Raw genomic sequence first — 22284 nt, forward strand, 5'->3', positions numbered from 1 at the left:
ACTGAGCTTTCCAGGTGACTCAGTGGTAAAGAATCCACCTGCCAAGCAGGAGACATGGGTTCAATCTCTGGGTCAGGAAAATCCCCTGGAAAAGAAAATGGCAACCCACTCCAGGATTCCTGCCTGGGAAATCCCAGGGATAGAGGAGCCTGGCAGGCTGCAGTCCCTGGGGTCGCAGGAGTCAGACATGACTTAGTGACTAAACAACACTGATGGAAAACATCAGGGTCACGAGGGATGGTAAAGGGGAAACACCAGCATTAGACAGGCTGGTCCAAGAATGCCCATCCGAGAGGTTAATGTCTGAGCTGCCATCCAGGTGAGCAGAAAACAGCAGCCACTTTAAGCTCTAGGACAACGTCATTCTAGGAGAGGGAAGAGCAGGGACAAGGGCCCTGAGATGGGCACCAACTTGGAGGGTGGAAACACATGGGGGCTGAGTTAAAGTGAGTGAGCGCACACGTGGTGACGGAAAGGGGGCGGGGCGGGGGGCGGAGTCAGTGCTAGCTCAGTGCTGCCAGTCCTGATCCCGGGATTTGATCCTGCTCTGAATACTTCTCCATAAATACAGCACATTGATGCCACGTGCCCACACAGATGGATGACGCAGGGCCCTGGCAGTCAGACAGAGTGCATGCGATAGTCAAGGCACCAGCAAGATCACAGGATCTGAGATCAGCAGGAACCTTGATGGTACCACAGAGCCTATTTTAAACTCAGGAGACTGAGGAGCAATTTTTGTAGCCTTGGCCAGTATGGACCAAAATAAATTTATTTCAACAGTTTGCAGAATTTTTACCTCAAAAAAATGTTGGGCTTTTTATGAAGTTTATGTGGAAAGGAAACATAGAACCCATGCCTAGAAATCCTACTTCCACGGGAGAAAGCCTACCAGGAAAACTGCTTGGAAAGTTTAAGGAATGTGACTTTTAAATTATAAAAGAGAAAGACACTAAAATACAAGTAAAGTTCAGAGACAAAAGGGGTTGATCCAAAGCTGGCAGGCTTTGTCCTGGTGAAAAACCCGGCACACAGCACACTTCCTCACGTTGCTGGGTTTATTCCTACTATGCTTTCCCATGGACTATAGCCCGCCAGGCTCCTCTGTGCATGGAATTCTCCAGGCAAGAATACTGGAGTGGGTTGCCATTTTCTTCTCCAGGGGATCTTCCTGACCTAGGGATCAGACCCGTGCCTCCCGCATTGCAGGCAGATTCTTTATGACCCGAACCACCAGGAAAGCCATTGCACTTTACATGGTGCCAATTTAAAATTCAGTTTAAGTAATTTTTTTCACGTTAAGTGATTCCTAAGACCCAAATAGCTCCCCCTTGATGTTATCTACACAGTGGCACATGTAGTCTGCAAGATTCCCTCTTCCCTGAAGCCCTCCAGTCACCAGCCTTTTCCACACGTGTCTCCCATCACATCTGTCCGCCGGTGTCATGGGCTCTCTGCCCGACTCTGCACAGAACTGTTGCTGATGGCATCTCTTCTAGGCAGGGAATCATTCTGTCAGCCATCACCTAAACTTCAACGTTCTCCCATCTGAGACTGTATTTCTATGTTCCTTAAAACAGCATTTTAACAAAATCTCGATTTGAACATGAATGGGTTTTACCTACTGATTTTATCTGTTTTTCATTGTATCCTATGGTCTGATTCTGCCCTTAGCCTCTCATGAAGCAACTTGCCACGACTTATGAATGACTTCTGATCCCTTTTCCATTTACCGCCACCCTTCTGTGGCACAGGCTTCTGTGGCACGTCCTTATTGCCATGACACTCTCCCCTTCCTTTTGGAATGCCTGCTGTTGCCTTCCTGCCTCTCTGCTGCATCCTGTCCCCGTGTGTGTCTCTCCCTGGCACTCACAGCAGGTTCACAGCAGACTCACTCACAGGCTGTTCCCTTTGGAGTCCCCGCCTCCCATCTTAGCTGTGCTATTTGGGTACAAATTCCCAAGCACAAATTCTCCAACCAAGATTCCTGCTCCCATGTCTGGGCTCTGTAGAAACTTTGCCTGAAAAATTACCATGGATCAAACCTAATATACCTTTCCTTCTCCCCAGTTACACCCCTTATGGACACTCCCTCTCTCCTGGGCACCAGGCTCCCTGGCTCAGATCATCCATGACCCATTTCTCTACACTCAAGGAGTTATCTGGCCATGTTGGCTCCAGCTCTAAAGGAGTGAGTTGAGCGTGATGGACCCAGAGGAGAGTGGAGACAACAGGTACGTACCCGGTGAGGTTGTAACTGCACTGAGAATAAAGGGCAGTGCTGATGATAGGAAAGACTGTAGAGGGTTTCTGAATGTTAGAAAGCATTGGAAAGCGGTTTTAAACACAAGTTGGGGAGTGGTGTGATAGAGAAGTTGCAGTTTAAAGACAAAGGCTCATTGATGGCTCAGAAGGATCTTACTGGTAGCATCTTATCAAATGCTCTCTCAGTTACAAATACTCCAGGTTACAAATCCTTTAGAAATATATCCTACACTTGCTAGCAGCAGAAGAGCACAGGTCAGTTCTCCATTGCAGCATTATTTGTAATATAAACAGATTGCTGCATATCAGTGTTCATCCCAATGTGGATGGCCAAGAAGGATTATACTACTACATCATTCACTCAGTGCACTGCTCTGCAGGAAATTATGTCCTGATAGAGGACAACTTCCAAGACATTGTCAAATAAATAAAAGGAACATGTAACAAAACACCATGCTTAATATACCACTATTTGTGTTTTGAATTGGGGCATGAAGGAGAAATATATTTTCATGTTTGCTTACAAGGAACTCTAGAAGGACCTGTAAGAAACAAAATACTACCTATGGAGGCCAGATGGCCCTGGACACACAGGCTAAATGACAGGAGGCACAGATTAAGGCAAAGCATATTTTCAGTATCTTGAATCATGTACCTGTATTATAACCTCTTTGGAATTTTCAATAAATTGAATTTTTTAAAAACCTCCAAATAAAATGCATTTTACTGTTTTTATTTTACTATATTATTTTACTGTTTTTACCAACTGAATGACTTTCTGGTTGTCCTACCACGGTTGTTGTTTGGCTTCTCTAAAATGTCTATTCATGAGTCTTTTCAGTTGGTTTTGACGTTCTTATTTTAACTTTGGTAAGAAACCAAGAAAAAGCTTTTTCTCAACACCCTAGGTAGTTCATCCTTTTCTCTTTTCCTCCTTTAGGATACTTTATATACTTTGTGGGTTTGGGCACTGTTTTCATAACTTTTATTTGCAAGAAAGAGGATAAAGCTGTGCTAGTTTGCTAGGGTTGCCAGAATAGAATACCACAGACTGAGGCTTAAATAACAGAATTTCATCAGGTTATCCAATCTTACAGCGCTCAGCTGCTCAGAGTTCTCCCTTGCTGTGCTACTTTCTGATATCAGTAGTTATGTTTCCTATTTGTTACTGATTTTAGTTGTCTTTTTTCTTAGTCAGTATAGCTAAAGATTTGTTACTTCTGTTGACCTGTTTGAAGTAACTTTTGTTTAAAATTGATTTCTTTGGTTTTCCTCTTCTGTATATTTATCTGAGAGCCAATATTTACTATTTTCATTCCTTTTTCTAGCTTTGAGTTTGGTTTGCTCTCCCTTTTCTGCCTAGGTGTAAAGACAGGTCGCTTATTTGAGCTTTCTTTTTAATGTTTTCATTCACAGCTTTACATTTCATTGTTGGTGATGTTTTTGCAGAATCCCATACATGTTGGCATGTTCCATTTATATTTCGATTTGTCTTCAGGTATTTTCTAAGTTCCTTTTTATTATTATTTTTTAGCCTGCTGGTTATTTAAGAGTGTGTTTAATCTTCACATAAAAGTGGATTTTCCCACTTTTCCTTCTACTATTAATTTTTATTTCATTGCATTGTGACAGGAAAAAGTTCCTTTGTATGATTTGAGTCTATTGGAGGGACTGGGGGCAGGAGAAGGTGACGACAGAGGATGAGATGGCTGGATGGTATCACCAACTCGATGGACATGAGTCTGAGTGAACTCTGGGAGTTGGTGATGGACAGGGAGGCCTGGCATGCTGCAATTCATGGGGTCACAAAGAGTTGGACACGACTGAGCAACTGAACTGAACTGAACTGATAGTAGACTTATTTTCTGGCCTAACATATGGTCAATTTGGAGAATGTTCCCCATGCACTTGTGAAAAGTGTGGAATCTATCTCTGCCCAGGTCATTCGGTGCCCTAGCTGCACGGTTCTTACGGATCACCTCTCACTGTCAGGCGAGACTGTTGGGTCCCTCAGCCATTTGCGTGCATTAGTCACATGAGGAGATCAATGGGACAAAAGGGACGCCTTTCTGTCAGCCGGTGACTCTCAGTAGCCCATTCTATGGCAGATAGGCTAAGAGTGAGCTCTGGTACGTCCTGGGAGCCTCTCTCAGACTCACCCATTGGCTACATTCTCAGAAACTGGAAAATTTAGCCCTGCAAAAGGCCTGGCCCAAATATAAACTCAGTTCAGTTCAGTTGCTCAGTCGTGTCCGACTCTTTGTGACCCCATGGACTACAGCACGCCAGGCCTCCCTGCCCATCACCAACTCCCGGAGCTTACTCAACTCATGTCCATTGAGTTGGTGATGTCATCCAACCATCTCATCCTCTGTTGTCCCCTTCTCTTCCTGCCCTCAATCTCTCCCAGCATCAGGGGCTTTTCCCATCAGGTGGCCAAAGTATTGGAATTTCAGCTTCAACATCGGTCCTTCCAATGAACACCCAGGACTGATCTCCTTTAGAATGGACTGGTTGGATCTCCTTGCAGTCCAAGGGACTCTCAAGAGTCTTCTCCAATACCACAGTTCAAAAGCATCAAGTCTTCGGTGCTCAGCTTTCTCTATAGTCCAACTTGATGTTCGCTCTTGCCATCTCCTGTTTGACCACTTCCAATGTACCTTGAGTCATGGACCTAACATTCCAGGTTCCTATGCAATATTGCTCTTTACAGCATCAAACCTTGCTTCTAAGACCATTTCCATCCACAACTGGGTGTTGTTTTTGCTTTGGCTCCATCCCTTCATTCTTTCTGGAGTTATTTCTCCACTCATCTCCAGTAGCATATTGGGCACCTGGGAAGTTCATCTTTCAGTGTCCTATCTTTTTGCCTTTTCATACTGTTCATGGCGTCCTCAAGGCAAGAATCCTGAGTGGTTTGCCATTCCCTTCTCCAGTGGACCTCTCCACCATGACCTGTCCATCTTGGGTGGCCCCACAGGGCATGGCTTAGTTTCATTGAGTTAGACAAGCTGTGGTCCATGTGATCACATTGGCTAGCTGTCTGTGATTGTGGTTTCCATCTGTCTGCCCTCTGGTGCCCTATCTCAGTGCCTGCTGTCTTACTTGGGTTTTTCTTACCTTGGACGTGGAGTATCTCTTCACGGCAGCTCCAGCAAAGCACAGCCGCTGCTCCTTACCTCGGATGTGAGGTAGCTCCTCTCAGCTGCTGCCCCTGACCTTGGACATGAGGTAGCTCCTCCCGGCCACACTCCTGTGCTGTGGGGAACCCCAAAAATGGCCTCTGAAAGGCACACTAGCTTTTGCCCAAAGCAGTGAGAGAACTCAGAATCTCCTTACTTTCAGTCCTTCGGGGCCCTCAGTTGGAATCCGGGTCTCAGGGACTCATGCCACATGTCTTCCTGTTGCCTTCCTGTTGCCTTCTTGTCCCCCTCTGTCTCTCTCCATCAGGTTTCCTAGACGACCCCTACTCGACCTTTCATGCCCACATGATCTCTTGGAGAGGATTCTGAGGTTCCCTTCGGTCCAGGTCTTTCTCCTATATTCAAAAGCCTAAAGGATCAAAAGCTCTCCTAACATTCTGAAGATCCCCTTCTAACTATGCTTATCTCTCAGGTGGGGAGGGAACCAACTTCCCCCACCCCTGAACATCCTAAAGAATTTCCTTGTACCTACTCCTGTTTCTCAGGGTGGGAAAGGACCAAGCTTCCCCCACTCCTGCAAATTCCCTTAACCCTTCAGATCCTTCTCATGGGACAAAGACCTCCCAACCAGAGGGACAATCCACGGTTTTTATCAGCTGATCTGCCCCTGACAGCAGAGTCAATTTGAGCACCATTTGGCCTATAATTTAGATATAAAACTATGACTACAGAAAGGAAAGGTGACTTTCTGACACAGGATGGCCATGATGTTCTTTAGACTCTGGAGAAAATTGGTTAAACTGAAAAAATTTTTTCTTGGAAATTGCAGAACCAGTTCTTTTTGCATATGCAATTAAAAACAACAAGTTTGTTAAAAAGACTGCCTAGGGAAAAGCTTGAAGTTAACCCTTTTCATGTCCCTGAAATACACAGCCCACTTTGCCTGAGACCTCAGCCTTGGGCAAATTAGAACTTCAAAAAAATGGGTGGGGGGGTGGGGTGGTCAAAGAGACATTTTAAATGTCAAGTGGAAAACTATGAGATTTCTGTCTGTCTGTCTCAATTTATCTGTCTCAGTGTGTGTCTTTTGTTTGTTTGTTTTAATAATATTGCCAAAATGGTAAGTGAGTTCTAATTTAATTGGCCTAAAGAAAAGTTGAAGAATAAAAATTCTTAAAGGAAGGGTTGGGGGAGTTGGTTGGTTGGTTTCACTTACCGGCTCTCTAGTTGTTCCACCACCACTTGTTGAAAAGACTATCCTTTCAGGATGCTGGTTGAAAGCCAGCTGGCCATAGATTTGAGGGTCACATTTCCCTGGTAGCTCAGATGGTAAAGCATCTGCCTACAATGCAGGAGACCCAGGTTCAATCCCTGGGTCGGGAAGATCTCCTGGAGAAGGAAATGGTAACCCACTCCAGTATTCTTGCCTGGAAAATCCCATGGACAGAGAAGCCTGTTAGACTACAGTCCATGGGGTTGAAAAGAGTTGGACACAACTGAGCGACTTCATTTCACTTCACTTCAAAGAAAAATAAGTACTTACAAATCAGACAATTCTAAATACAAGAGAAATTAACCTAAAAGAATATCAGATTCACGTGAACTGGGAAATATTCAATATGAAATATCTAGTATTAATGTTTCTTTGCTAATCTAATATAGACATGTCTAAGAGTCGTTAACATTAAGCTTAATATTTTCATTGTGCCTAGGTTTATTATAAGTTAAATATTGTTATATTGTTATATCTGTTACAAGTTCGTCAACAAGGAAAGTACCTGTAGAAAAAAAAACTCGTAAAAAATGTAAATGAGATATAAACTATTAAGAATAATTATATTTTAGGAATGTCTGTCTAAAATAGTGTTTCCAGATTTGGGTAAGTTGAATTTCTGCTTCTGCTGCTAAGTCACTCAGTCGTGTCCGACTCTATGCGACCCCATAGACGTCAGCCCACCAGGCTCCCCTGTCCCTGAGACTCTCCAGGCAAGAACACTGGAGTGGGTTGCCATTTCCTTCTCCAATGTATGAAAGTAAAAAGTGAAAGTGAAGTCACTTAGTCATGCCCAAATCTTAGTAACCCCGTGGACTGCAGCCCACCAGGATCCTCCACCCATGAGATTTTCCGGGCAAGAGTACTGGAGTGGGGTGCCATTGCCTTCTCTGAGAATTGAGGTCTGGTGACCTCTAAATCTGTCTCCAAAAGACAGACCATCCAAGGAGAGACCTTGAATTACAGCTGTAGTCAGCTAATTATAATGAGGTATGTTGGTTAAGTCCAAAGAGGGAGCAAGCGTGTCCTGGTGGCAGAGGGTAAAGACTGTTTCTGTGTCCCCACTTCCTGCTGCCCAGGGGCCCAGACAGCTTATGTTCCCAGGATGTCATCTTTTGGCTCGGGTATCTGGAAGGAGTCCTGCCATTTGTTTCTCAAGGACGTACAGTCATGAACTTTCTTTATTCAATTGAAAATAAAAATCCTGCTAACTACTAAAGTGTCAGATGAGGTGAGGGTGAGACACGGCCCCTCAGCTCCTGGTCCCAGAAAGAGGGAAGAGAAGAAAGAAACCTTTGATGAACTCACATGCGGTGTGTTTCTTTTACTGCTCATTGAGGCATCATCACAGTTTGAGTTCCTTCCTCACAGATCTCACAGGCTGGAGAGGTAATCAAGCATGATCAGAGCCCTGGGGAGTTTCAGATGAGCCCAGATGCACCAAGAAGAAGGGGTGGCCATCAGCAAGTCTTCATGGAGTGGGCAACTTCTGAACTGGGTCTCTAAGGGTGAGTTAGTTATCTAGCTGAAGCTTGGCACTGGGTGCAAAGACAAAACACAAGATGAGTGAATGAATGGGGCATCCCTCTAACACAGGAGGCAGCCCACCAAGATGGTAGCCTGAGATCACAGGCCCCCCTGGGGAACTGGGGGAAGGGGCTGCAGTGTGCTGCCGGCCTCAAACCTTGTGTGAACTCTGCTGCCACACTGCCCTGTTTCTACCTTCTCAGGGAAACCTTTCTGCCCTCTGCTCTGGCATAGCTCCTCTTTATGGGCAATGACCACACATGGTGTTCTGTGTGCGATTGCCCTCCGCTTGAGGGGAGTGGCTTGGTGCAGAGGTGAAGGTCAGTGTGCAGTCTGAGGCTGGAGAGAACAGTGGGGAGCCCTGCAGTGGTGGGATCACGGTGGGAGGTGCTTGGCTGTGACGAGGCAGACGCCACTCCTGGGACTTGAGGGCAGGGTGATTAGTGGCTACCCTTAAAGGGTGGACTCATTTGGGGCTGCATTGCCTTTGAGCAGTTTGGTGGATCTTCGGTTAGAAACATCTGGAAGGAATTACAGAGGATAAATATATGAGAGCATTTGGACCAGAATTCATGACCCAGGTGAGGTGAAGAGAAAGTGGAGTAAAAGGGGCCTCAGGACATGGTGGAAATTCATTGACCAAGGTCATCAAGGGGGAGACCTTCATGTCCATTCCACAGCCTCCTGGTTACTCCCAGAGTGCCAGGCCCAGGGAGACCACTCAATAAACAGGTGCTCACTTGATCCAAAATCACTGAAGCTTTCACTTTGACTCACCACAATATAATATGCTGAATTCAAGAAACTGGTGCCCAGGTTTATATTAATGAGCTAGAAAAGAGAAAGGAAAATAGACTCAAGAAAAATCAAAGAATCCACACTATTAAAACCCTGAACATGCTTTCCACTGTGGCCTCAGGGTCTTGGCACTTGCTGCACTCCCAGCTCAGAACACTTTGCCATCCCCATTGATTACTCTCTAAACACATTCTGAAATTCACCTAAACTTCCTGATTTTATTTTTCCCCAAGATACGTATTACCATTGGACTTTGCATACATTTTATTTTTTCTGTCTCTGAGCCTGTTAGTTTCATATAAGAATTGGGGTCTGCAGCCTCCTGCTTGACCTACAGCTGAGCCCGTGTCTGGAATGGGCCAGGAACAAAGTGGGCCTCCATGAACGTGCTCTGGGGAGGGAGCCCTCAGTGTGTAGTGGGGACAGCAGGTGTCATGAAGCACTGTTCCAGGCTGTGAATGAAGGGGTCAGAGGACAACCTGACGAAGGTCTTAACTCTCATTTTGCATCTGTCTTACATAATCAGGATTGACCATCAGGCCCACAGAAGGCAGCTGCTCTGACCTGGGGACAGCTGCACACACAGAAACCCGCAGCTCCTGTGCTGAGATCAAGGATGGATGTCAGGCTCTCACCAGGAGCTCTCCTTCTCCATCATCTCATTTCTCTCTAAGAAACCTACACTCAGGACTGGTGAGTCCTGTCCAAGGCCACAGAAGCCGAGCCCAGGACCAACGACACTTCTGAAGGTAACTCAGCCCTTTGTAACCATTGCCAAAACCCCGAATCATCACTAACAAGCTTCCTGACTCCCAATTAGGCAAAGATGCCCACTCCAGTAAACACCCCCACAGCACCCTAATCAATCACCCGATGCCAGCCCTACAGCAGGAATTTTCTTTGTCTTGAGGCCATAAAAATTGGTTATTAAACCCACAAAAACTGCCAAATCTCCCTGGTCTGCCAGGAGGTCAGCCCACTGTGCTGGCAGTGCCCACATTATCTCTTTGTTTGTAATCAACCCACTGCCTTCTGAAATGCTGTGCCTGGAGATTCCTTTCCAGCCCATGCTCAGACTGCCTCAACAAGGATGCCAACCAATCCCTCCATTTGGTGGGCAGGTTCTGAGTGGTCCATACTTCCAGCTCATAAAAGACTTGGCCTGTGCTTTGCAACTTAGAAACCCCTGCCCTCCACACTGGACTCACTCGAGTCTCACCTGCCCCACAGCCACCCCACTTCCAGAGGCATTTGCAGTCTTTGTTCAGCGGGTGAGAACCCAGAGGGCAGGCGCTGAGGAGTCCTGAGGAGTCCTGAGGAGACCTGAGGACCTCCGTGAGGAGTCCTGAGCCTCTGAGGGGATGGAGCCTCCTCCGTGGGTCTCCCTGGGCTGTGACGGAACCTCCTTCCTCCTGGACCGGCACAAGGATGACTTGTCCATACCCGTGAGGGGTCAGGTAGGAGTGCAGAGCGGCCCCGAGGGTCTAATGCCCTGGGATCCTGGGGGTGGAAGCGATGAGGGAAGGGGCCGCAGGGTGGCTCGCCCAGCATGAGGGCCGGGACGCCAGGCTGCTTCCAAGTGGCCACACCAGCCACAGACGCTGATGGGGATAAAGTGCTCCGTGTCTATGCGAGCCAGTCACTCAGCGAGTGCTCTCAGAACCAGCGTTTATGGTTAAAAAAAAACCTGTGCTGATTGGCACAGGAGAAGGGATTGGCAACAGGAGAAGGGATGACTGTGACCCGGGAAACTCTCACCTAACCTTCAGGAAACACTCTGACAGGGTCTCTGAAGATGCAAAAAACAAAAAAAAAGTCTGCTTTGGTTAAGAAGACATGAGAGGAATTGAACATTGGCTGCAAAGGTACATTTTTGAAAAAGTAGAAAACAGCATTATTTCTAAATTAAAAGCCTATGTTTAGAACAAGATTACTTATGACTAATTGTATAATGCAGGCATTGGTGAAAATAAAAGCTATGTTATAGGCTGTTTTAACATCAATTTGTATTTTCCTAAATTTCACATTAGTCTAAAGTTGGGTGTCACTGTTTGGGAGGTGCTAGTTCTCCGCCAGTGTGCTTCACTCTTTAGGAGAAGTGATAACACCTGTTTACACAGGTGTGTGGCATGGAGCACAGGTGGCTAGGGCCCCTGGGCTGTGGAGACAGAAGGAAGGGGGTTGGCCAGGGAGGATGGGTCCTGCCCTCGGGCTTCTGCTTTGCCCACTCAGGGTCCCCTGGTTCATTCTTGACCTACTAATGGGGGAGACAGACAAGAGGAGCCATAGGGGGAGCTGTAGTCGGCGCCTTCCATGTACTCTCCATTTACATCTTGGGCATGGAGCACTCTCGAAGCTCTTCAGAGGTCTAGGCTCTTTTGATGTCTCTGGTCTTCACTAGTCTTCTTGTTAAGGTATCTGTGTGCATACATGCTGTCGCTTCAGTCAGGTCTGACTGCAACGCTATGTACTATAGTCTGCCGTGCTCCTCTGTCCACGGGGTTCTCCAGGCAAGAATACTGCAGTGGGAGCCACTCCTCTCTCCAGGACATCTTCTCCACCTGGGGATCAAGCCTGGGTCTCCTGCACTGCAGGCAGACTCTTTACCATCTGAACCATCAGGGAAGTAATTACTTAATTCTAGTTATTTTCCTACAACACTATGTGGGTGTTGACCCCAAGTGTATCCCCGTGTTTTCCTTTCCCCTGTGATTTGAAGCCTCTGCTGACACCTTGGTGCTCCCACTGTGTACCTTATTATTCTTCGCCCACACTGCCTGCCCCAGTGCCACCCCTGGCCAGAGACACTCTGTGGGTTAGCAGTGGAGTTCAATCAATGGCCTACCAGCAAATCTAATGAGAACCACCCATGAACTCATGATTTTCAGCCCATTCCTGAAATGTGAATGGATGCAATTTGAAGGACAAACTCTCATACAGCAAGAGCTCTGGGAAGGGTATGAGTAGAGGGAACATGGCAGACATGCCCATTTGGCTCCTAGGAGTCTGGTCACTTCTCTCCTAGGGTGATTGCACACTCAGTTTTGAACTGAGCACATGGCTGCCCGAGACTACAGACATTCCCATCATCCTCTGAAGCTGGGATGCTTACGAGACAAGCTGTCCTTCCAGAATGGAGGGAAAACAATTTGTGCAACTTGTTGACTATTTTCTAGGTGAAAGAACCTGGCTCTTCTTCTCCTGCTGTCTTGCTACTGGGAACGTCAGCCTAGAAAGGGAGGCTCCATTCTGCTCCCTGTCCACCCTGGAGGGGCAAACGCCCCTGGGATGACAGAACAGTATTCCTAGGATGGGAATGGAGCTTTCTGGGACAGCCCTGCCAGACCAACCCTGGGCTGCCTCCCTCTGCATCTAAATGGGAGACGGATGCACACTTCTCCTGGCTGTAATTTTGTGGGGACTTTTTGTTTTTGTCCACAACCTTGACTGGCACATCAGGCTTTGAGGGGGGTTTCTGTGCAGCAGCCTTGTCAGGCTGCTCTAACGTGCAGTAGTCTGGTATTTTCAGCTCTCCTTTCTGTGGGAGGACAGCCAAGCTCAGCGCCAATCCGCTGTCTTCACCAGCTGCGTCTCTGAAAATCTATGTGGAAAATAGATGCTCCCAATTCAGTGAATCAGGACCTGATTCCTCTACCTTCCAGGAAAATGGACTTGTTCCTTTCCCCGCACCTTGCACCCTCCACTCTCTCCTAAACACATAACCTGCTTTGAAATGTGCGCTCTTTCCCTGATAATATGGGCAGTTTCTAACTGCACAGCCTCAAGGCACAGGCATCTTGTGGGGGTGTAACTGGGTTATTGCAAGAAAGATGAGTTTCACTCTGGTAAGTCCCCTGCTAAACTGATGCATTGAAAACTTTAATTGAAAATATCACTAAAATCCATTTTCAGTATTAAGCTAAAATATGGGAAGTTGCTAAGTTTTGCCCTAAGCTCTCAGTTCAAGGAGACAGATATTTAGGACTTCCCAGGGCTCTGATCTTGTTTATGTAATTTCTTAGATGTCCTTCACCCTTATGGAACTTGCTAGTTTATAGAGAAAAAAAACCATATAGTGAAATATTAAACTGCTTGAGAACATTGTAGTAAGTTTTATAATTCATTTATTCATTTGTGCTTGTCTGAAAAGTGTCTTCTCTTTCAGGGCTAGTTTAAAATATAATTTGTTAAAAATGTCCTTCAGGTAAATGTGAGCCTTAGAAGAGGTGGGGGGTGGGGATGAGAGTTGACTCCGGCCAAGCTATTCTGGGTGATTCTCTATTAAATAGTGACAGTCTCACCCACAGATGACCGATGTCTCCAGCATCACAAGACAGGGCTGGTCTTTTTGGATGAAGCTCACAACCACATCCTTACAGGTCACTGATTCCTGAGAACAAAGTGGGTGTTCCACATCAGGTGGTACTGTTGCAGGAAGGGGGACCCTTCCAGGGCCCGAAACTGGGCTCCTGTCGAACACTCGGAAGTGAATTGTCTGAGGAGACACATGTCTGACAAAGCCAGAGATTTTATTGGGAAAGGGCACCCGCATGGAGAGCAGTAGGGTAAGGGAACCCAGAACAGCTCTGCCACACGGCTCACAGTCTCGGATTTTACGGTGATGGGATTAGTTTTTGGGTTGTCTTTAGCCAATCATTCTGACTCAGAGTCCTTCCTGCTGGTGCACATCTTGGTTCAGCCAAGATGGATGCCAGAGAGAAGGATTCTGGGAGGTGGTCGGACCTGTGATGTCTCCTTTTGACCTTTCCCGAACTCTTCCAGCTGCTGGAGGCTTGTTAGTTCCCTGTTCCTTACCAGGACCTCCTGTCATAAAACAACTCGTGCAAATGGTTACTGTGGTGCCTGGCCAGGGTGGGTGGTTTCAGTCAGCATGCTTCCCCTCACAGTTCCACTGTGGTTTTATAGATCAGGCCATAGCATCCTACATCCCTTGGGTCAAATTCTACCACAATCTGTGCTGGTTGGACCTAAAAGCTGAGAATGATTTTTATTATTTTAAATGTTATAAAGTTTTGTGAGACATATGAATTATATGGCTATCAAATTTCAGTGTCTATAAAGATATCTAAGACTGCTTTCCTGCTGCAATAACAGAATTGAGTAGATGCAGCAGAGGTCATATGACAGTCTAAAATATCTACTATCTGCCCTTTAGAAAAACTTGCTGGCTCTGGCTCAGGAAAGTAGTATTTTAATTACTGTATGCTGGAGTTTTACTTGAAGAAAAGTAAAGTTTTATTAAATTTTGCCCCATGAAATAAATCTTTTTTAAGTAATGTAAAACTGGCCATGTTACTCTCAGTAATCTCAGAATAAACACAAGGACAGCAAATATTTATTAATAATTGAAAATTTGTTATAGAATCAGGTCATTTAGATTATCTTCTGCATGACACATTGACGTGGTTGATTCCAGAGTTGCATTTTCCCTTAGGATCAGGTGGATTCTATAGTCTCTCCGTGTGTGTGTGTGTGTGTGTGTGTGGCTTGAATGATTGCATGCTTCTTTATTCTTGCCTCCCTGGTGCTGCTTAGAGACCCTGGATATTTTATGGAAGCAATGGCCACACCACGCTAAGAGGCCTAACCCTGTCTCTGTCTTGTGTCTTCAGGAGCTGAGTGCATACCAAATGTGCATGAAAGGTCCAGATGTGAAAGCTCAGGCGTCCCATTGACTCACACCTCCTATGTAAAGGGAACGGCCTTCTTCTACCCTCATGGGGATAATTAGGGCCAGATGTGAGGACAAAGTGTACGATGGGTCCAGGTGCAAAAAGTCAGTCATCCCCTTGCTTCATACCTGGGTGCAAAGGGAAAATCCTTCCTTTGGGAAAACAGCTCAGAGCTCATAGAGACAAGGGCTGCCCCCTGCAGAGTGGGGCCAGTCGCCTCTGGTGGGGAAGACTGGGGTGATGACTGACTGGCTGGGGGCTCCCAGGATGAGGCAAGAGGCTGAGGAGCCCAAGTCTGCAGAGCCAAGGTCATACCAACCCCTCCTTGGATCTGCGTCTGTCTGAGTGGAGCAGTGACTTTAAGGGGCTAGGATGCCAGCTGCCTGCCTGGAGGCCACAGGAGGAGGAGGCAGAAAAGCAGGCGGTGTGGCTCCTTTTGATTTCTGAAGACACTTCTTTCTGGCACCAGGTGCCAAGCTATGCGAAAGATTGTATTCTTTTTATAAAGCTGCTTTAGCTGTTCTAATTCATTTGCCTTTCCATCTTAGTTCGTTTAAAAGATAAATGTACAAATGTATATATATTTTTTTCTTTTAGCACCAGTGGAAATCCTATAACTTGGGTATTTTATCCAACAATTCATCATACAGATCTTTCCAAGTCAGTACCGATACAAATTTCCTTCCCAGATCCGTCTTAATGGCTGTTTCCTGAATGTCCTGTTTTTATACTGAGTGATACTAATATCAACAATCTTAGTACACAAGTATTTGCACAAATGTTCCTCCCACGCTGAGTTGTTATCTTGGACCTTCCGTGTGGAATATGAAAAGGTGATCTATGGCTGTTTATCATTCATTTCTTTGATGGCTTCTGAAGAGACTGTTTTAAAACAAATGTTGTATCATGATTCCACTCTTTCTATTCCACAGAATAAAAATCATTCATACATGATTTTACCCAGTCCTTTCATGGTTTCAGTTTTACAGTCCACACAGTCTAAGTCTCACTAAATTCCTAAGTCCGCCCGGGAGCAGGGCCTGCCCTCTGGGCCGCCTGGGTCCGAGCCTCGGGAATCTCTGAGGAGCGCGCCTTCTCCCGCAGCTGCCCGGGGAGGTCTTCCCAGCTCCCGCCCTCCCGTCTGGTGTCTGGGTCTCCGCGCCCTGCCGGGCCGGGAGCCGGCTCCCAGGCGGACGCGCGGGACAAGCGGGGCGTCAGGGCGGCCCGGCGGTCGGGGTCCGCCCGGGGCCGTGTGCGCCGCCCGTCGGGAGCCACCCAGCGGCCGCCGTGAGCCCGTCCCTTCCTGGGGAACGTTGGCGACTCCCGCGAAGGTTCGGCCGCCGAGCCCGGGGCAGAGCTCCAGAGGCCGGGGGTGACAGCGGCAACGCTCCCGGTGCCATGAGACCCGGGAAGAGCCTGCTGTCTCCGGAGATTCGGGCTGCAGGTCCGCGGCCTGGGCGGGCGGCGGCGGTCGGTGTCGCTGCCCGGCCGGGTGGACCAGCGCACCGCGGGGCCCCTTCTGCCCGCGGGCACCGCCGGGGCAGCTGAGCGCGAGCAGGAAAGGTCACGGCGCCGGCGTCCGCGGGGTTACACCTTCTCCATGTTTCCCACGCGCCCGGAGGTGCGGACCACACGGACGCACGCAGACATGTCCAGTCTTCCCAGCCTCCCCCATGGACCCCGATAGTCCCGATTCACAACGTGTGTCCTCTCCCCGGAGACGGCCGGCCCTGGTGTCCAGAACCGGAGGCACCGGCAGGGACCACGGGCCGCCCGTCCTCCTCCCCAAAGAGCGCCGGAAGGGCTTCCTTGCCTCCTTGGGGGAACGGTCGTCCCGCTGCCTTCACGGTCGTCCCCCAGGCGGCCACGGTTCCCGGTCAAGTGCTCAGGACTCCGCAGACGGGTTTCCTGCAGGTCGGGCTGCACCTATTCCAGGGGCGCCAGGAGTCCCTTCTATTCTCCTCGGGCTCAGAAGTGGAAAGGATGGTGTCCGTGTGGAGGCGCTGGGTTTCCCGGGTATGAGACACGGATACATCTGTGTGAGGATCACAGAGCTGACAGATTGGTGGCTGCTGTGGCGAGGTCGACCAGATGGCCCGACAGGTTGTTGGGGGTTTTTGTTAATATTTGTATTGTAATGTAGGTATTCAATGAGAAATCTTGAAATTAATTATAATGAAAATTAACATTATCATTGTTACTCAACAATAACGTAATTATTACCTTTGTTTGCAATTAATTTCAGAAACACTGTTTCAAGTTTATCCACAGAGTATCCAATTGAAGACGACCAGAGAAGGATGTTGAAATGAAGAACTTTCTTAACACACTGGGAAGTTGGGGAACCTCTCCTTCCAGTCACGAGGTCCTGCCCTGCAGCAACCGACCTGGAAAACCAGACCCCAGCCCCTGCAGCAATGGGCTCCAGGATTCAGTGCGTGGTCAGTGACTGTCACCTTCCTTATTTTTCTTCCTTTCTATTTAGTACCAAATGGGGGAAGCCAAATCTCATCTAAGCTGTCACCTGGGATGGCCCTCTTCCTGCCAGCCTGCCTCTGGCTTCCCCATATTACACGCTCTGAGCAGGACACGCTTTCCCTCTTTCCCACCAGAGCATGTCCCCACTCCTCTGTGTGCCCTGAGTCTCAGCCTAGGCGAGTGGTGGTGGCTGACTCCTTGCTCTGGAGACAAATTCTGAAGAAACAGTGAAGGATCAGGAAAATATCCTGGAGTAGGAAATGGCCACCCACTCCAGTATTCTTGCCTGGAAAATTCCATGAACAGAGGAGCCTGGCTATCTGCAGGCCGTGGGGTCACAAAGAGTCAAACACGACTGAGCATGCACACACAGACACAGGCATGTTTGTTTATGTCTACAGAGCTTAGAGTGAGAACCAAATAAAGCACTGAGGATAATATGTGGGTTTTGTTATTTTTGAAAAAAATTCAAATTAATCATTTTAAGTTGAAATATATATCATATACCCAAAAATTCTCCTTTGAGCACTATATTTTAGTGACTGCCTATTTATATAGTTGTATAGCCATCATCACTATCTGATCCAGAAGATTTTATATTTTATCTCCCTACAAAGACACCTAATGTTCCTTAATCAGTCACTTAAATTCCACATTCCTCACTCTTTCATCCTCATGGAATTGCCTATTCTGTGTATTTCAAGCACATGGCTTTGTACAACTGTGGCCATTTAGGTCCGGTTTCTTACACAGTGTCATGTTTTTGAAGCTTATTCATATTTTATCATGTGATCCAATTTTTTGTTTGGCTTCAGAATTTTCCTGTCTTTAACACATGCACACACACACACACACAGACGTGCTACAGTTCTTTAAATGTGGAAAATACACAGAGGTCCAATGTCACCATGAGAACCATTTTATGCAGACAGTTCCATGCTGTAAAGTACTGCCTTCCTGTAGGCACTCAACCTGCCCACCAACCCAGAGTGGCCAGCAAGCACAGAGGACGCCAACCCAACTGTGCTGCCCATTGTCAGAACCCCCACAGCACCCACCCAGGCCAAGGCTCAACAATAGGTGCACCTCCCAATGGCCAAAGGAGAGCCCATCTGTGCCAGGGGAGGGGGCGGCAGCCAAGGGTGAGAGAGAGGAAAGGAGAGACAAGCGGGAAAGTCCACAGCACCTGGTCTTTCCAGGTGGTCTTGCAACCAAGTACTAGCCAGGCTCAACCTTGCTTTAGCTTCTGAGCTCAGAAATTACCAGGGGCCTTCATGGTGGTATGGCCCTAGGTGATGGCAGCCCCGACCAGGCACCCCAGTACCCTGTGCTGTGGGGCCCTGACATGCCAACCTCACCAGCCCCTGTCAGAGCCCTGGGGTGCCCAGCATCTGTGGGCAAACCACTCCTGACACATCCTTCAGCCCTGTGGAGGCCCAGCCATCAGGCTGTGACTTGGAGTTCCCAGGAGATGGTTATCACTCAGGGTATGTGGCCAGTGGCAATAGGGCCTGACCCTCTGGAAGTGAGTGGAGAAAAGCCCAGTGCTCTAATTCAATGCTGTTCTGGCACCAACTGCGTGTCTCTCGCTGACATCTTCACTGCTTCATCCAGATATTGCATGTACCACTCGTGTTCCGGCTGGGGTTCTAGGGGCAGCCTTCACGGGGCTGCAGCCTTTCCGTGACCAATCCCAAGTGCCGATGCCTCTGGCTCTGGGCCTCACACAGGGAGTACCGCTGTCAATGCTTAGGGATAAAACAGCAGATCTAAGATGCTGAAGACTCGTCCTAGGTCTGGCAAACAGCTCAGAACTGAGGTCTGGTGGCCTGCAATGCTGTGACCTAAGACCACACCATCTGCCAGCAGACATGTCAATCTCCAGATAATCAGGATCAGACTGATTAAGTACCAAGAGGGGCAAATGTGTCATGTTGGGAGGAGGGAGGTGGAAACAGCACCCCTCTGCCTTTGTCTCCCTCCTTCTAGCTGCCCAGGGGCCCAGCCACCTCCTCAATATCCTGTGTTCACATATTGTTCTGTTTTGACTCAGACAACATGGAGGGTCCCTGCCCCTCAAGTAGTGATTTTCTCAGTTTTGAGGGGTACAGTCATGAAATGTCTTCCAGTGTACAAAAAAAGAAAAGATAAAAATCACCCAGACCACTGGAGTTCCATATGAGGTGAGGGTGATAAAAGGTCCCTTGAACTTCTATTCTGGAAAGAGGGAGGGAGGAGGAAGAAAAAGCTAATCTTCAGTGAATGTAACCTTCACATGGACTCTGTTTAATCATTTTATCTGTACAGCTATTCAGTCATCATGACATTTACTCAGGTCTTTTCTCTTTCTCGCCTGATGTTCTCATGGAGCTCACAGGCTGAAGAGGTGCTCAAAGTGAGAGAGTCAATTTGTAGGCAGGTTGATAAGAAGTCTGGGGGAAGCCGAGGAGAGAGGGTCTGGAGTTCTCAAGGAGGAGGAAAGGACAAACATCTTTTTTCCTCTACATTCCTTAGTCTTAGTCACTTAAAACATTTTTCTTTCTTTCTTTAGGCCCAGAACTGATGATTACACAACTCGGTTTAAACTCTGTGAAAGAAAGTGAAGCTGCTCAGTCATGCCTGACTCTTTGCAACCCCATGGACTGTAGCCTACCAGGCTCCTCTGTCCATGGGGTTTTCCAGGCAAGAGTACTGGAGGGCATTGCCATTTCCTTCTCCAGGGGATCTTCCCAACCCAGGGATCCAGCCTGGGTCTCCCCCATTGTAGGGAGATGCTTTGCCATCTGAGCCACTTAAACTCTGTACTAGGGATTATATAACAACCATGTATCCTGCTTGAGGACAGTTTCTCCTTCCTGAAAACCTTCCAATTAATCCTGATATCTTAGAATGTATATTATGGGAATGGGTCTGGTAGGATCTTTCTGTTAAATTCTAATCCTGTTATCCTAAAATGTTAATTATGGGAGTGGGTCTGGTAAAACTTTCACAAACCTGAGACATTCTTTTGATTTATTGTAGTAACTAATTTAAAAAGTATACACCTCCCTTGCTAACACTAGCAAGGGGGGGCACTCCCCACCCCCTTCTGCTGTCCATGTCAGAAGCTTTCTCTGACCTTTTCCCACTGTCATAAAACTCTGCTACACAAACGCTCTTGAGTGATCAATCCTGGTCCCTGGTCCTGAAGCTAAATCTTCTTCGGAGATCCTGAATCCGACATCGTTCATAGTAAGCTCAATTGAATCTATAACAATCTCTTAAAAGCCAAATATAATCTTAAAATAAGCTATGCTGCTGCTAAGTCACTTCAGTCGTGTCCAACTCTGTGTGGCCCCATAGACGGCAGCCCACCAGGCTCCCCCATCCCTGGGACATGCCCTCTTGTGATGCGTGTCCCAGGGATATGCGTCACATATGACACTTCCTGCATGTCCCAGGGATATACGTTTTATGACACTTCCTGCAGTGTTCTCCAGGCAAGAACACTGGGGTGGGTTGCCATTTGAAAAATCAAAGTGAAGTCGCTCAGTCATGTCCGACTCTTAGCAACCACATGGACTGCAGCCCACCAGGCTCCTCCATCCATGGGATTTTCCAGGCAAGAGTACTGGAGTGGGATGCCATTGCCTTCTCCAAAATAAGCTATATGCCCTATTAAAATAAAATTCAACTGAGTAAAATTTTAAAATCTTAGTGCCTTTATTTAAAGATTTATGAATCAGGCAGCATCCAATTTAGCAGTTAGAAACTCTGAGGAGTTGCACAAAATAAAAGACTTTTATAGGCATAAGGGATCAGGAACAAGGAAGTTGTACTGGGCAAAGAATCCAAGTGGTTACTGTGAGGTTACTTTCCAATAGAGGCTGGAAAGCTTTCTCAGGCAGATGACTTAACTAGTGATAATCAGAAGATTCCTGGCTGACTGGTTCAAGATTTCATTTCTGGAAGAGTCAAAACTGCATTTAAGTCTATTTTGCTAGCATGGTTCCTAACTAAGCAACTCCTCTGGGGCTGTTGTCTTGTTTTTAACAGTCCCCTGGGGGGCAGCAACAAGGCTTACCACTGCTGGTTCTTCCCCAAATGCTGAGAGCGCATGTGCTCTGTACCAGGCCTGTGCTGGGGGCAGGGACCCAGCCACGACACCTCACAGTCCTTGACATTCAAGAGGAGAGTAAAACAGAAGACCACCACACTTTAAAAAGAAAGGATTCTGCTGCTCCCGCAAAGCTGACGCTGTGGAACCAGACAAGGAATAAACAGAACAGCTTGTAGAAGAATCAGCTCCATGAAGTGAAGGGCGGGAAATGGCACAGCGGGATGGGGGGCTGGGGCAGAGAGGGGCGGGGAGGAGAAGAGTCCTGGGGCCCGAGGATGAATGGGTGACGAGCCCCAGCGGGTGCAGACAGGGCCGGCCCTGGTGCTGTGAAGGACCGAGGTGGTAAGGGTAGGAGACATGGGGGAGCTGTCACCGCAGATGCACACGGGGACGTGTCTCTGAGGAGGTGACATTTAAGCTGCGCTCCGGGCCACTGTCCCCTTCCCTTGTCACCCAGAGCCAGACACCGAGGATGGCCGCTAACATCATGCGCACCAGCCAGTCCTGAGCCTGCGCACCCAGCTCACTGTTCCCTCCTGAGGAGTCACAGTCAAGGCCCCTGTGCTGAGTTCCCCTCCCTCCCTCTCCGGACAAGGCTGATCCTTTCCCGTGTGGCCCAGTGGCGTGGCCTGTCCCTCCTCTTGGGCACTTTAAGTCATCAACTCTCTTCTCGATGACAGTCATCTCCTGATCTGTTTGCCTTATTATGCCTCCAATTTCCTATTAATACACTGTATTTTAAATTAGCCAAGAATGACAGCGCACTCTAGACACAGAGTGTCTTAACTGAGCACACTCAATTAAGTGTGGACAAATAGAGCATGAACTAGGACACTTCCCGCAATGTCCTCAGTCAGTTTAATGTTTATTGTGTGTTAAGCTTGTGTTCTGTGTTTTCCCGCCTGGTTAGTTTCCTCTGGGTCAGCTGTGCTTTCTCTCACCAACTCTTTCTCCTGACAAAATTACTTGCAAGCACAACTGAAGTTCAGAATATGTTCAAATTGTTCC

General features: G+C 47.6%; 2 long non-coding RNA genes across 2 annotated transcripts; both read left to right on the forward strand.

Moving 5' to 3' along the window:
* The first annotated feature begins 2070 nt into the window (after nucleotides 1-2070).
* On the forward strand, nucleotides 2071-12851 carry LOC147362155 (uncharacterized). Its single transcript, XR_015135998.1, has 4 exons — nucleotides 2071-2234; nucleotides 8053-8189; nucleotides 9533-9755; nucleotides 12183-12851. It is a non-coding gene; the product is annotated as an uncharacterized LOC147362155 (long non-coding RNA).
* Nucleotides 12852-16944: 4093 nt separating this feature from the next.
* LOC147362156 (uncharacterized) lies at nucleotides 16945-20860 on the forward strand. Its single transcript, XR_015135999.1, has 2 exons — nucleotides 16945-17140; nucleotides 19729-20860. It is a non-coding gene; the product is annotated as an uncharacterized LOC147362156 (long non-coding RNA).
* Nucleotides 20861-22284: the final 1424 nt, after the last annotated feature.

This window comes from Bos grunniens, chromosome 11 (genome assembly GCF_055505025.1).
Source record: "Bos grunniens cultivar Pamir isolate PY7600 chromosome 11, Bosgru_T2T1.0, whole genome shotgun sequence".
In the NCBI taxonomy this organism is placed as follows: Eukaryota; Metazoa; Chordata; class Mammalia; order Artiodactyla; family Bovidae; genus Bos; species Bos grunniens.